Source organism: Arachis hypogaea, chromosome 13 (genome assembly GCF_003086295.3).
Source record: "Arachis hypogaea cultivar Tifrunner chromosome 13, arahy.Tifrunner.gnm2.J5K5, whole genome shotgun sequence".
NCBI classification, from domain to species: domain Eukaryota; kingdom Viridiplantae; phylum Streptophyta; class Magnoliopsida; order Fabales; family Fabaceae; genus Arachis; species Arachis hypogaea.
In genome coordinates, this window is record NC_092048.1 from 91778983 (window position 1) to 91793228 (window position 14246).

Consider the following 14246-nt stretch of genomic DNA (forward strand, 5'->3'; position numbering starts at 1 on the left):
AAAGTAACCGAAGTATTCAAACCTCGGGTCGTCTTAAAAGGAATGGGCAAACATGCGCATCAACATTGGTTGGAATTCCGGGGTTGCAAGTTGGTATGCGAAATTGTTACTCTGAGGTTGTAAAATTTGTTGTTCGTTCTCTCCCTGGCAATGGCGCCAATAACTAGTGCACAATACCATGGTCCAAACATAACTTCACAACTTCGCACAACTAACCAGCAAGTGCACTGGGTCGTCCAAGTAATAAAATCTTACGTGAGTAAGGGTCGATCCCACAGAGATTGTTGGTATGAAGTAAGCTATGGTCATCTTGTTAATCTCAGTCAGGCGGATATCAAATGGTTATGGAGTTTTCGAATAATAATAATAAATAAACAGAAAATAAAGATAGAAATACTTATGTAATTCATTGGTGAGAATTTCAGATAAGCGTATAGAGATGCTTTCGTTCCTCTGAAGCTCTGCTTTCCCGCTGTCTTCATCCAATCAGTCTTACTCCTTTCCATGGCAAGCATTCTGTAAGGGCATCACCGTTGTCAATGGCTACATCCCATCCTCTCTGTGAAAATGGTCCAAATGCTTTGTCACGGCATGGCTAATCATCTGGAGGTTCTCGATCATACTGGAATAGGATTTACTATCCTTTTGCGTCTGTCACTACGCCCAGCACTCGCGAGTTTGAAGTTCGTCACAGCCATCCCTTCCCAGATCCTACTCGGAATACCACAGAAAAGGTTTAGACTTTTCGGATCTCAGGAATGGCCATCCATGGGTTCTAACTTATACTACGAAGATACTAATAACTCGGACTTGGTCCCCTGTATTAGATATCTAAGAGATACTCATTCTAGCTTGGTTGCATGTAGAACGGAAGTGTTTGTCAGGCACGCGTTCATAAGTGAGAATGATGATGAGCGTCACATAATCATCACATTCATCATGTTCTTGGGTGCGAATGGATATCTTAGAAGCGGAATAAGCTGAATTGAATAGAAAATAGTAGTACTTTGCATTAAATCATGAGGAACAGCAGAGCTCCACACCTTAATCTATGGAGTGCAGAAACTCTACCGTTTGAAAATACATAAGTGATAATGGTCCAGGCATGGCCGAATGGCCAGCCCCCATGAAAGTCTCCGATAGCATAAAACTGATCAAAGGTCCCCCCTTTTATACAATAGTAAAAAGTCCTATTTATACTAAACTAGTTACTAGGGTTTACAGAAGTAAGTAATTGATGCATAAATCCACTTCTGGGGCTCACTTGGTGTGTGCTTGGGCTGAGCTTGAAGTTTACACGTGGAGAGGTCATTCTTGGAGTTGAACGCCAGTTTGTAACGTGTTTCTGGCGTTCAACTCTGGTTTGTGACGTGTTTCTGGCGTTTAACTCCAGACTGCAGCGTAGAACTGGCGTTCAGCGCCCTTTTGCGTCGTCTAAACTTGGCCAAAGTATGGACTATTATATATTGCTGGAAAGCCCTGAATGTCTACTTTCCAACGCTATTGGAAGTGCACCATTTTGAGTTCTGTAGCTCCAGAAAATCCACTTTGAGTGCAGGGAGGTCAGAATCCAACAGCATCAACAGTCCTTCTTCTACCTCTGAATCTGATTTTTGCTCAAGTCCCTCAATTTCAGCCAGAAAATACCTGAAATCACAGAAAAACACACAAACTCATAGTAAAGTCCAGAAATGTGAATTTAACATAAAAACTAATGAAAACATCCCTAAAAGTAACTAGATCCTACTAAAAACATACTAAAAATAATGTCAAAAAGCGTATAAATTATCCGCTCATCACAACACCAAACTTAAATTGTTGCTTGTCCCCAAGCAACTGAAAATCAAATAAGATAAAAAGAAGAGAATATACTATAAATTCCAAAATATCAATGAAATATAGCTCCAATCAGATGAGCGGGACTTGTAGCTTTTTGCCTCTTGAATAGTTTTGGCATCTCACTTTATCCATTGAGGTTCAGAATGATTGGCATCTATAGGAACTCAGAGTTTAGATAGTGTTATTGATTCTCCTAGTTCAGTATGTTGATTATTGAACACAGCTACTTTATGAGTCTTGGCCGTGGCCCTAAGCACTTTGTTTTCCAGTATTACCACCGGATACATAAATGCCACAGACACATAATTGGGTGAACCTTTTCAGATTGTGACTCAGCTTTGCAAAAGTCCCCAATTAGAGGTGTCCAGGGTTCTTAAGCACACTCTTTTTTTGATTTGGACCTTGACTTTAACCGCTCAGTCTCAAGTTTTCACTTGACACCTTCACGCCACAAGCACATGGTTAGGGATAGCTTGGTTTAGCCGCTTAGGCCGGGATTTTATTCCTTTAGGCCCTCCTATCCACTGATGCTCAAAGCCTTGGGATCCTTTTTATTTACCCTTGCCTTTTGGTTTTAAGGGTTATTGGCTTTTTGCTCTTGCCTTTTGGTTTTAAGAGCTTTTGGCTTTTTCTGCTTGCTTTTTCTTTTTCTATTTTTTTTCGCCAAATTTTTTTTCTTTCTTTTTTTTTTCTGCAAGTTTTGTATTCACTGCTTTTTCTTGCTTCAAGAATCATTTTTATGATTTTTCAGATTATCAAATAACATGTCTCCTGTTCATCATTCTTTCAAGAGCCAACATATTTAACATTCATAAACAACAACTTCAAAAGACATATGCACTGTTCAAGCATTCATTCAGAAAAAAAAAGTATTGTCTCCACATCAAAATAATTAAACTAAGTTCAAGGATAAATTCGAAACTCATGTACTTCTTGTTCTTTTGTTTTTAAAACGTTTTTCATTTAAGAGAGGTGATGGATTCATATTCACTACTTTAAGGCATAGACACTTAGACACTAATGATCATGTAATAAAGACACAAACATAGATAAACATTTAACATAAGAAAACAAAAAACAGAAAATTTAAGAACAAGGAATGAGTCCACCTTAGTGATGGTGGCGTTTTCTCCTTGAGGAACCAATGATGTCCTTGAGCTCTTCTATGTCTCTTCCTTGTCTTTGTTGCTCCTCCCTCATTGCTCTTTGATCTTCTCTAATTTCATGAAGGATGATGGAGTGCTCTTGATGTTCCACCCTTAGTTGCTCCCAAAAATTGTGTGGAGGAAAATGTATCCCCTGAGGTATCTCAGGGATCTCTTGATTTGCAGTCAAATATTCTACCACTGAGCTATAGACCCTTGAGATGAATCTCTCCATCTCCTATGACTCGGAGGTGGAAGCTTTTGTCTTCCCTTTCCTCTTTCTAGAGGTTTCTCTGGCCTTAGGTGCCATCAATGGTTATGGAAAAACAAAAAAGCTATGCTTTTACCACACCAGACTTAGAATATTGCTCGCCCTCGAGCAAAAAAAGAAAGAATAGTAGAAGAAGAAGAAGATATGGAGGTGAGTTGATGGTTTGAATTTGAGTGGGTGGGTGTAGGTGGGTTGTATGATGGTTTTAGGGGAGTAATGGATGTAAGTGGTAAAGGGTTCTTGGGAAAGGGTGATATAGGATTATGAGGAGGTAAGGTGAGTGGAGGTATGTGGGGATCCTGTGGGGTCCACAGATCCTCAGGTGTCAAGGATTTGCATCCCTGCACCAATTAGGCATGTAAAACACCTTTGCATGCAATTCTGGCGTTTAAACGCCGAATTGATGCTTGTTCTGGGCGTTCAACGCCCAGATGTAGCATGTTTCTGGCGTTGAATGCCAGCTCTATGCTTTTTTTTGGCATTCAGCGCCAGCTCCATGCTCTGTTCTGGTGTTGAACGCCAGCCAGATGCTCCTTACTGGCATTTAAACGTCAGTAAGTCCTTCCTCCAGGGTGTGATTTTCCTTCTGCTGTTTTTGATTCTGTTTTTAATTTTTGTAATTATTTTGTGACTCCACATGATCATGAACCTAATAAAACATGAAAGAACAATAAAAATAAAAATAAAATTAGATAAATAAAAATTGGGTTGCCTCCCAACAAGTGCTTCTTTAATGTCAATAGCTTGACAGTGGGCTCTCATGGAGCCTCACAGATGTTCAGAGCATTGTTGAAACTCCCCAACACCAAACTTAGAGTTTGGATATGGGAGTTCAACACCAAACTTAGAGTTTTGTTGTGGCCTCCCAACACCAAACTTAGAGTTTGACTGTGGGGGCTCTGGTTGACTCTGTTTTGAGAGAAGCTTACTGTGCCTCTTTTCCATGTTTACAGAAGGATGTCTTTGAGTTTTAAACTCAAGGGAGTCCTCATTCAATTGAAGGACTAGTTCACCTCTGTTAACATCAATCACAGCTCTTGCTGTGGCTAGGAAGGGTCTTCCAAGGATGATGGATTCATCCTCATCCTTCCCAGTATCTAGGATTATGAAATCAGCAGGGATGTAAAGGTCTTCAACCTTTACTAATATGTCCTCTACTTGTCCATAAGCCTATTTTCTGGAATTGTCTGCCATCTCTAATGAGATTTTAGGAGCTTGTACCTCAAAGATTCCCAGTTTCTCCATTACAGAGAGTGGCATGAGGTTTATTCCTAACCCAAGATCACATAGAGCCTTCTCAAAGGTCATGGTGCCTATGGTACAAGGTATTAGGAACTTTCCAGGATCCTGTTTCTTTTGAGGCAATCTCAGTTGATCCAATGCATTTAGTTCATTGGTGAACAGGGGAGGTTCATCTCCCCAAGTCTCACTACCAAATAAATTGGCATTCAGCTTCATGATTGCACCAAGGAACTTGGCAACTTGCTCTTCAGTAACATCCTCATTCTCTTCAAAAGAAGAATACTCATCAGAGCTCATGAAGGGCGTAAGGAGGTTTAATGGAATCTCTATGGTCTCTAGATGAGCCTCAGAGTCCTTTGGTTCCTCAAAGGGAAACTCCTTGTTGATCACTGAACGTCCCAGGAGGTCTTCCTCCTTGGGATTCACGTCCTCCCCTTCCTTCTTGGATTCGGCCATGATGGTTATATCAATGGCCTTGCACTCTCCTTTTGGATTTTCTTCTGTGTTGCTTGGGAGAGCACTAGGAGGGGTTTCAGTGATCTTCTTACTCAGCTGGCCCACTTGTGCCTCCAAATTTCTAATGGAGGACCTTATTTCATTCATGAAACTCAGAGTGGCCTTAGATAGATCAGAGACTAAGTTTGCTAAATTAGAGGTATTTTGTTCAGAGTTCTCTGTCTGTTGCTGAGTGGATGATGGAAAAGGCTTGCTATTGCTAAACCTGTTTCTTCCACCATTATTAAAGCCTTGTTGAGGCTTTTTTTGATCCTTCCATGAGAGATTTGGGTGATTTCTCCATGAGGGATTATAGGTGTTTCCATAGGGTTCACCCATGTAATTCACCTCTGCAATTGTAGGATTCTCAGGATCATAAGCTTCTTCTTCAGGAGATGCCTCTTGAGTACTGTTGGATGCAGCTTGCATTCCATTCAGACTCTGAGAAATCATATTGACTTGCTGAGTCAATATTTTATTCTGAGCCAATATGGCATTCAGAGTATCAATTTCAAGAACTCCCTTCTTCTGAGGCGTCCCATTACTTACAGGATTCCTCTCAGAAGTGTACATAAACTGGTTGTTAGCAACCATGTCAATAAGTTCTTGAGCTTCTGCAGGCGTTTTCTTTAGGTGAATGGATCCACCTGCAGAAGTATCCAATGACATCTTAGCTAATTCAGACAGACCATCATAGAATATATCTAGGATGGTCCATTCTAAAAGCATGTCAGAAGGACACTTTTTGGTCAGTTCCTTGTATCTCTCCCAAGATTCATAGAGGGATTCACCTTCTTTCTGTCTGAAGGTTTGAACATCCACTCTAAGCTTACTCAACTTTTGAGGAGGAAAGAACTTGGCTAAGAAAGCCTTGACCAGCTTATCCCAAGAGTTCAGGCTATCTTTAGGTTGAGAATCCAACCATATTCTAGCTCTGTCTCTCACAGCAAAAGGGAAAAGCATGAGCCTGTAGACTTCAGGATCTACTCCGTTAGTCTTAACAGTGTCACATATCTGCAAGAATTCAGTTAAGAATTGAAAGGGATCTTCAGATGGAAGTCCATGAAACTTGCAGTTTTGTTGCATCAGAGAAACTAATTGAGGTTTCAGCTCAAAGTTGTTTGCTCCAATGACAGGGATGGAGATGCTTCTTCCATGTAAATTGGAATTAGGTGCAGTAAAGTCACCAAGCATCCTCCTTGTATTATTATTATTTTCGGCTGCCATTTCCTCTTCTTGTTCGAAAATTCCTGTAAGGTTATCTCTGGATTGTTGTATTTTAGCTTCTCTTAGTTTCCTCTTCAGAGTCCTTTCAGGTTCAGGGTCTGCTTCAACAAAAATGTTCTTGTCTTTGCTCCTTCTCATATGAAAAAGAAAGGAACAGAAAATAATAATAGGGATCCTTTTTACCACAGTATAGAGGTTCCCTTGTTGTTAGTAGAAGAAGAAAGGGAATAAGAGTGAAGAAGAATGGATAATCCAAACACAAGGGTGAGGATAGCAGAGATATGAGATGAAGAGAAGTGTTAATATATGAATAAATAAATAGAAGGAGATGAGAGGAAGAAGTTTTCAAAAATAAATTTTGAAAAAGGGTTAGTTATTTTCGAAAATTAGATAAGAAATAAAGTTAGAATTAAAATTTGAAACAATTAATTAATTAAAAAGAATTTTTGAAAAAGAGGGAGGTATTTTCGAAAATTAGAGAGGGATAGTTAGTTAGGTAGTTTTGAAAAAGATAAGAAACAAACAAAAAGTCAATTAGTTAGTTGAAAAAGATTTGAAATTCAATTTTGAAAAGATAAGAAGATAAGAAGTTAGAAAAGATATTTAAAAAAGATAGGATAAAAAGATATTTTTGAAAACATATGATTGAAATTAGTTTTGAAAAAGATTTGATTTTAAAAATCAAAATTAATGACTTGACTCACAAGTAATCACAAGATATGATTCTAGAACTTAAAGTTTGAATCTTTCTTAACAAGCAAGTAACAAACTTGAAATTTTTGAATCAAAACATTAATTGTTGATGATATTTTCGAAAATATGATGTAAAATTAAGAAAAAGATTTTTAAAAAATATTTTTAAAATTTTCGAAAATAAATAAGAAAAAAGAAAGAGATATGATTTTTGAAAAAGATTTTGAAAAAGATAAGATTTTTAAATTGAAAATTTGATTTGACTCATAAGAAACAATTGAATTTTAAAAATTTTTGAAAAAGTCAATCCAAATTTTCGAAATTTATGAGAAAAAAAAGGAAAGATATTTTTTTATTTTTGAATTTTTAAAGATGAGAGAGAAAAACATGAAAAATGATGCAATGCATGAAAATTTTGGATCTAAACATGTGATGCATGCAAGAACACTATGAATGTCAAGATGAACACCAAGAACACTATGAATGTCAAGATGAACATCAAGAACTTATTTTTGAAAAATTTTCAAGAAAAGAAAACATGCAAAACACCAAACTTAGAAATTTTTCATGTATAGACACTATGAATGCAAGAATGCATATATGAAAAACAAGAAAAGACACAAAACAAGAAAATATGAAGATCAAACAAGAAGACTGGCCAAGAACAACTTGAAGATCATGAAGAACACTATGAATGCATGAATTTTCGAAAAATGCATAAAATTTTTAGAAAAAATGCAATTGACACCAAACTTAAAAATTGACTCAAGACTCAAACAAGAAACACAAAATATTTTTGATTTTTTATGATTTTATAAATTTTTTTTGATTTTTTCGAAAATTAATGTGAAAAAGAAAAATAAGGATTCCAAAATTTTTAATATGAATTCCAGGAATCTTGTGCTCTTTAGTCTAAAGCTCCAATCTGAGGGTTAGACATGGCTTAATAGCCAGCCAAGCTTTAGAAGATACAAATCAGTCATACAATAACAAATTTTATTAGCAACAACTAGCTTGCTCTTGTAATGATGACTTGGAAGCCTCAGTCCAAATGAATTTGGATATGGCTTTACAGCCAGCCAGGCTTCTACATGCTTCATGAAACTCTAGAATTCATTCTTAAAAATTCTGAAATAATTTTCGAAAACAAAAGGAAAATTTTTTGAAAGATTTTTGAAGAAAATTTTTGAAAATAAAACAAAAAGAAAATTACCTAATCTGAGCAACAAGATGAACCGTCAGTTGTCCAAACTCGAACAATCCCCGGCAACGGCGCCAAAAACTTGGTATGCAAAATTGTTACTCTGAGGTTGTAAAATTTGTTGTTCGTTCTCTCCCTGGCAATGGCGCCAATAACTGGTGCACAATACCATGGTCCAAACATAACTTCACAACTTCGCACAACTAACCAGCAAGTGCACTGGGTCGTCCAAGTAATAAAACCTTACGTGAGTAAGGGTCGAGACCACGGAGATTGTTGGTATGAAGCAAGCTATGGTCATCTTGTTAATCTCAGTCAGGCGGATATCAAATGGTTATGGAGTTTTCGAATAATAATAATAAATAAACAGAAAATAAAGATAGAAATACTTATGTAATTCATTGGTGAGAATTTCAGATAAGCGTATAGAGATGCTTTCGTTCCTCTGAAGCTCTGCTTTCCCGCTGTCTTCATCCAATCAGTCTTACTCCTTTCCATGGCAAGCATTCTGTAAGGGCATCACCGTTGTCAATGGCTACATCCCATCCTCTCTGTGAAAATGGTCCAAATGCTCTGTCACGGCATGGCTAATCATCTGGAGGTTCTCGATCATACTGGAATAGGATTTACTATCCTTTTGCGTCTGTCACTACGCCCAGCACTCGCGAGTTTGAAGTTCGTCACAGCCATCCTTCCCAGATCCTACTCGGAATACCACAAAAAAGGTTTAGACTTTTCGGATCTCAGGAATGGCCATCCATGGGTTCTAACTTATACTACAAAGATACTAATAACTCGGACTTGGTCCCCTGTATTAGATATCTAAGAGATACTCATTCTAGCTTGGTTGCATGTAGAACGGAAGTGTTTGTCAGGCACGCGTTCATAAGTGAGAATGATGATGAGCGTCACATAATCATCACATTCATCATGTTCTTGGGTGCGAATGGATATCTTAGAAGCGGAATAAGCTGAATTGAATAGAAAATAGTAGTACTTTGCATTAAATCATGAGGAACAGCAGAGCTCCACACCTTAATCTATGGAGTGCAGAAACTCTACCGTTTGAAAATACATAAGTGATAATGGTCCAGGCATGGCTGAATGGCCAGCCCCCATGAAAGTCTTCGATAGCATAAAACTGATCAAAGGTCCCACCTTTATACAATAGTAAAAAGTCCTATTTATACTAAACTAGTTACTAGGGTTTACAGAAGTAAGTAATTGATGCATAAATCCACTTCCGGGGCCCACTTGGTGTGTGTTTGGGCTGAGCTTGAAGTTTACACATGGAGAGGTCATTCTTGGAGTTGAACGCCAGTTTATAACGTGTTTCTGGCGTTCAACTCTAGTTTGTGACGTGTTTCTGGCGTTTAACTCCAGACTGCAGCATAGAACTGGTGTTCAACGCCCTTTTGAGTTATCTAAACTTGGCCAAAGTATGGACTATTATATATTTCTGGAAAGCCCTGGATGTCTACTTTCCAACGCAATTGAAAGAGCGTCATTTTGAGTTCTGTAGCTCCAGAAAATCCACTTTGAGTGCAGGGAGGTCAGAATCCAACAGCATCAGCAGTCCTTCTTCTACCTCTGAATCTGATTTTTGCTCAAGTCCCTCAATTTCAGCCAGAAAATACCTGAAATCACAGAAAAACACACAAACTCATAGTAAAGTCTAGAAATGTGAATTTAACATAAAAACTAATGAAAACATCCCTATAAGTAACTAGATCCTACTAAAAACATACTAAAAACAATGCCAAAAAGCGTATAAATTATCCGCTCATCACAAGTCATGAGCAAGAAATTAAACTAAGAGGCTTATCAAGCAAGAAATCTTAAGGTGCAAGAAACTAATTCAAGTAACTAAAGCAAGGTATGAGCAAATCCAAACTAATAAGAGAATATCCAATATAATTCTACTCTAAAACTAAACAAGTAACTATAACTAAGACAAAGCAATTGGAATTTTTGGGTTTCAAATATGATTAATAAAAGCAACTCTTGGCTAGGCATAGGAATTGGAATCACTATCCTTGTCTAATAACCATATCTTGACAATTACGAGGAAGCAAACTCATTAAGTTTATTTCTATACTTGAAGTATATTAAATGGCTTGGTCAACATCAATCCACAAGGTCCAACCTAGCTACCAATTGACTTAGTAGTAGGCTAGTGTCAATAGTTATCAAACTGACCACTAAGGGTTCTCAAATCATCAAATCTATTAGACCCAATGACTCAAGTTTACCTAATTCCCTTAGCCTAGGCCAAGAGTAAAGAAAACTACTCCATAATCAAAGGAAACATTTCATCAAACACATGGTAAGCATTACTAAAAGACATATTCAAAATGCAATTAAATTGAAATTAAAAGGTACCCACTAACAATTATCAATTGAAAATCACTCAAACAACACAATTAATCATGGAAATCATCAATGTAACATTAACAATTCAAGATCCACAAGATTCACAAAGTGGGTAGAAAATGACAATTGAAAAGAAAACATAAATCTAACACAAGATCTATCAAAATTATTCTAAGGAATTCAAATTAAGTAATCAAAACTAGAAATCAACAAGATCTAATTCAGAATTCAACAAGGAAAGATCAAATCAAAATAGATCTAGAGAGGAACAGGGGTTTCTCTCTCTAGAAGAACAAAAACCAAAAACTAGCTAAAATTGTGTCTAAGTGTGTAATGAATGATCCCCCCTTTCCCCCTAGAATTCTTGGGTCTTTTCCAAGTAGAACCAGCTTGAATTTGGGCCTGTTGAGCCTCAGAATCGCCAGGCACGATTTCTTTTAATGAGGTCAAGTGCAGCTTGTCACGCGTACGCATCATGCACGCGTGCGCATCGATGGAGATCTCGGTAATCCACGCAGATGCGCCAATATTCGCGTGCCATTCCCAACTTTCCGCACCCACGCGTGCGCGTGGGGTGCGCGTGCGCGTCAAAGCTTAATTCTCCAAAATTCAATTATTCATGTTCCTTCCTCTTGTGCATGCTCTCTTTCCCTTTTCTAGGCCATTCTTGCCCTATAAACTCTAGAGTCACTCAACAAACACATCACGGCATCGAATGGTAATAAAAGAGGATCAAAATATGGTAATTTTAAGGCAAAAGAAGCATGTTTTCCATTATGAAGTAATATTAGGAAGGGAACACAAAACCATGCAATTCTTGTGAATAAGTGCGAAAAATATTGACAAAACCCCTCAAATTCTGCACAATATAAACCACAAAATTGGAGTTTATCAGTCCTTGAGCTCAGACCAATACCATTTGAAGAAGCTAGTTACCATGCAAGAGTGAGTGGTGACCCCGACTATGAGCAAATTGTTAATGACATATGTGTGATAGGGGCTGACTGGGTAAGGGATTCCAAGAGAATGCCAAGGTTAATAAGAAGAGGAGACCTTGTCCCGGACGCTAAAGGATGGTTTGAAATTGTCAGGAGATCCATCCTCCCTAGTGCAAACAATTCAGAGGTCAATATCATGAGAGCCACCATGGTGCATTGCATTATGACAGGAGGGGAAATAAGAGTCCATGAGCCTATACCAAAGGGCATTCAAGAGATAGTGGAGAAGAATGATCCTGATTCTTGGCTCTACTATCCTAGCACCATTCTACGCCAATGCAAGAAAGCTAAGGTGGTGTTTGAGGATGTATTCCTAGATTGGTTGACCATTGGCAAGCCAATCACTCCTAAAAGGATGTCATATGTCACAGCCGCTCAACAGCAAATGAGACCTCAAAGAAAGAGAAGAGTAGAACAACAAGAAGAGGAGCATCAAGAAAGGGAGAAACAAGAGGAAGAGAAAGTCCCAACTACCTTGGATATGAGTCAAACGCAAGAAGTCATTGATGGTCTATCAATGCAGTTTTTGCAAAGCTAAGAACAACAAATGCACTTCCAATTTCAGCTCATAAATCAACAAAAGGCGTTGTATATGCAGTTAATAGAACAACATAAAGAGCATTACTCCCAACTCTCTCAGTCCATCCACCAAGTAACTGATGACAAGTCATTTTGTGCATGTTTTTCTATGCATTTTCACCTTTAATTTTCAGTAATCATGCTTAATTATAAATTATTAAGTGTTTTGTTGCTTAAATAGTATATTGCTTTGATCTTTTGATCTGATAAACTTTGTGGGAAATAAGTGGAAAAAGATGCAAAAAAAGCACAAAATAAGCTCAAAAGGAGAAAAGAGGAATTTTGGGGCACACTTTGAAGTTTGAGCACGCTTTGGAGCCATAGGCCACGCTTTTAAAAGCGTGGCCCATGATTAATTCAAGGAAGCGTGCTCTGTTTTTCACAAAAGAGCGTTCTCCAAAAGAACGCTACGTTCTTCTTCAAAGAGCGCTTGCGATAATGAAGCTGGAAAATTCGCAAGTGACGCGTACACGTGAGTGACGCGTATGCGTCGAGGTGACAATTTTGGAAGGCCACGCGTATGCATGCATGTCGCGTACGCGTGAAAGTGGCATTTTTGAAGGACCACGCGTACGTGTGAGTGACGCGTACGCGTGGGAAGCGCTCTCCAAGTGAACGCTACGCTCTTAAAGTGAACACTACCAAGGGACGCACAAGCGTATATCACGCGTACGCGTCACAACGGCAAATTCTGAAGGTCACGTGTATGCGTGGGTGACGCGTACGCGTGGATGTGCCAAAATGCAAAATGGCGCACACGCGTGGGTGACGCGTGCGCGTGGGTGTAAAAGCGCTCCGTTCTCCAAATGAATGCTACGCTTTCTTGGAAGTGAATTTCTGCTCAAATTAACTTCATTCCAAGCCCATTTAAACCCAAGCAAGCCAGCCCACTCATATTACTCAATGAAGACCACAAGGATCATCTAGAATAGAAATTTTTATTTGAATTGCAATTTGTTTTCAATTTCATTTCAATTTGTAATTTAGGAAAGCCTATATAAAGGCATTAGTTTGACAGTTTGAAGGAAGTAGTATTCAGAAGACTGTATTAGAAGTAGTAGTAGTAGTAGTAGGAGTCAGAGTAGGAGTAGAATAGAAGGCTCTTGTATACACTTTTCTTTTCTGCCATTTTTTTACATTGTAGCTTTTATTGAATTTCATTTTCTTATGCAATTTCAATTTCCTGCAATTATGTCCTTATGCAATTTTACATTTCCGTTCATATTGATCTTTGTAACGATCCAATTTTCAGTATGTCTAGATCATATCGGAAACTGAGCGCTACCAGCTTGTCTTCCTAATTATTATCTATTATTTATTATATGAGCCTGATTCGTTGTTAAGAGCGTAGTTATTAAGCGAGGTATTATTTTTTTTTAAAAAACCTTTGGACTAATAAACGGAATCATTCAGAATCAATTCTCAAATAATAACAGAAACAACAGTTATAAATAACCACACTTATACACATTTCAAACAGTTAACAACATTCAGTTATCCAGCCTTTATTAGAGTAAAGATCTTTAGTTAGAACACTCCAAGATATAGCTAGATAATACTATATACGACATCCCAGGCCCTGACCTGTTCAAGAAGTCCCTAAGCTGGCACCCAGGCTAGCCTAGACTCTATACTCACCTAGTCCCTCTAAACTACTAAAGCGAGGGAAAGTACGTTCTAAGTCTTCAAAACTCAAGTCAGGTCGAATGTCATCAAAAGGTGGAAGGTCGTCTACTACTCCTCTACACGATCATACGTCGTCAAAGAGCATCTCTCTAGTATTTCATTAAGTAGCCACATAACAGGTCTCTCGTACACGGGATTTAAGTTAAAGTTTGCTTACAAACGGGGTGTAGATGTTGGCTGGTTTCACAATATATACATATAAACAGGTAACGGAATTCACTCTAGACTCAGAAGACTACCTAGAGCGGAATCCTCTTTGCAAAATGATCATCAACGAACTACGGAAGGGTACTCTTACTTCCATCTGAAGGGGAAAGGGAGAGAGAAGGGGTAAGAACTGGGGAGTTCTTAGTAGGGCTGGGGTTATTAGTTAAGTTCATTAATTCTGTGTTGTTTAGTAGATAAATAGCAGAATACAGAAAAGCAGTAAATAGAAGATGCAGATAAATAGAGAAGATAGAGAAAACAGATAGCAGAACACAAATAGAAGAATATAA

General features: G+C 38.1%; 1 non-coding gene across 1 annotated transcript; it reads left to right on the top strand.

Annotated features, from left to right (window-relative positions):
- The first annotated feature begins 5715 nt into the window (after nucleotides 1-5715).
- Nucleotides 5716-5823, top strand: LOC112738583 (small nucleolar RNA R71). Its single transcript, XR_003169537.1, has one exon. It is a non-coding gene; the product is annotated as a small nucleolar RNA R71 (small nucleolar RNA).
- The last annotated feature ends 8423 nt before the right edge of the window (nucleotides 5824-14246 follow it).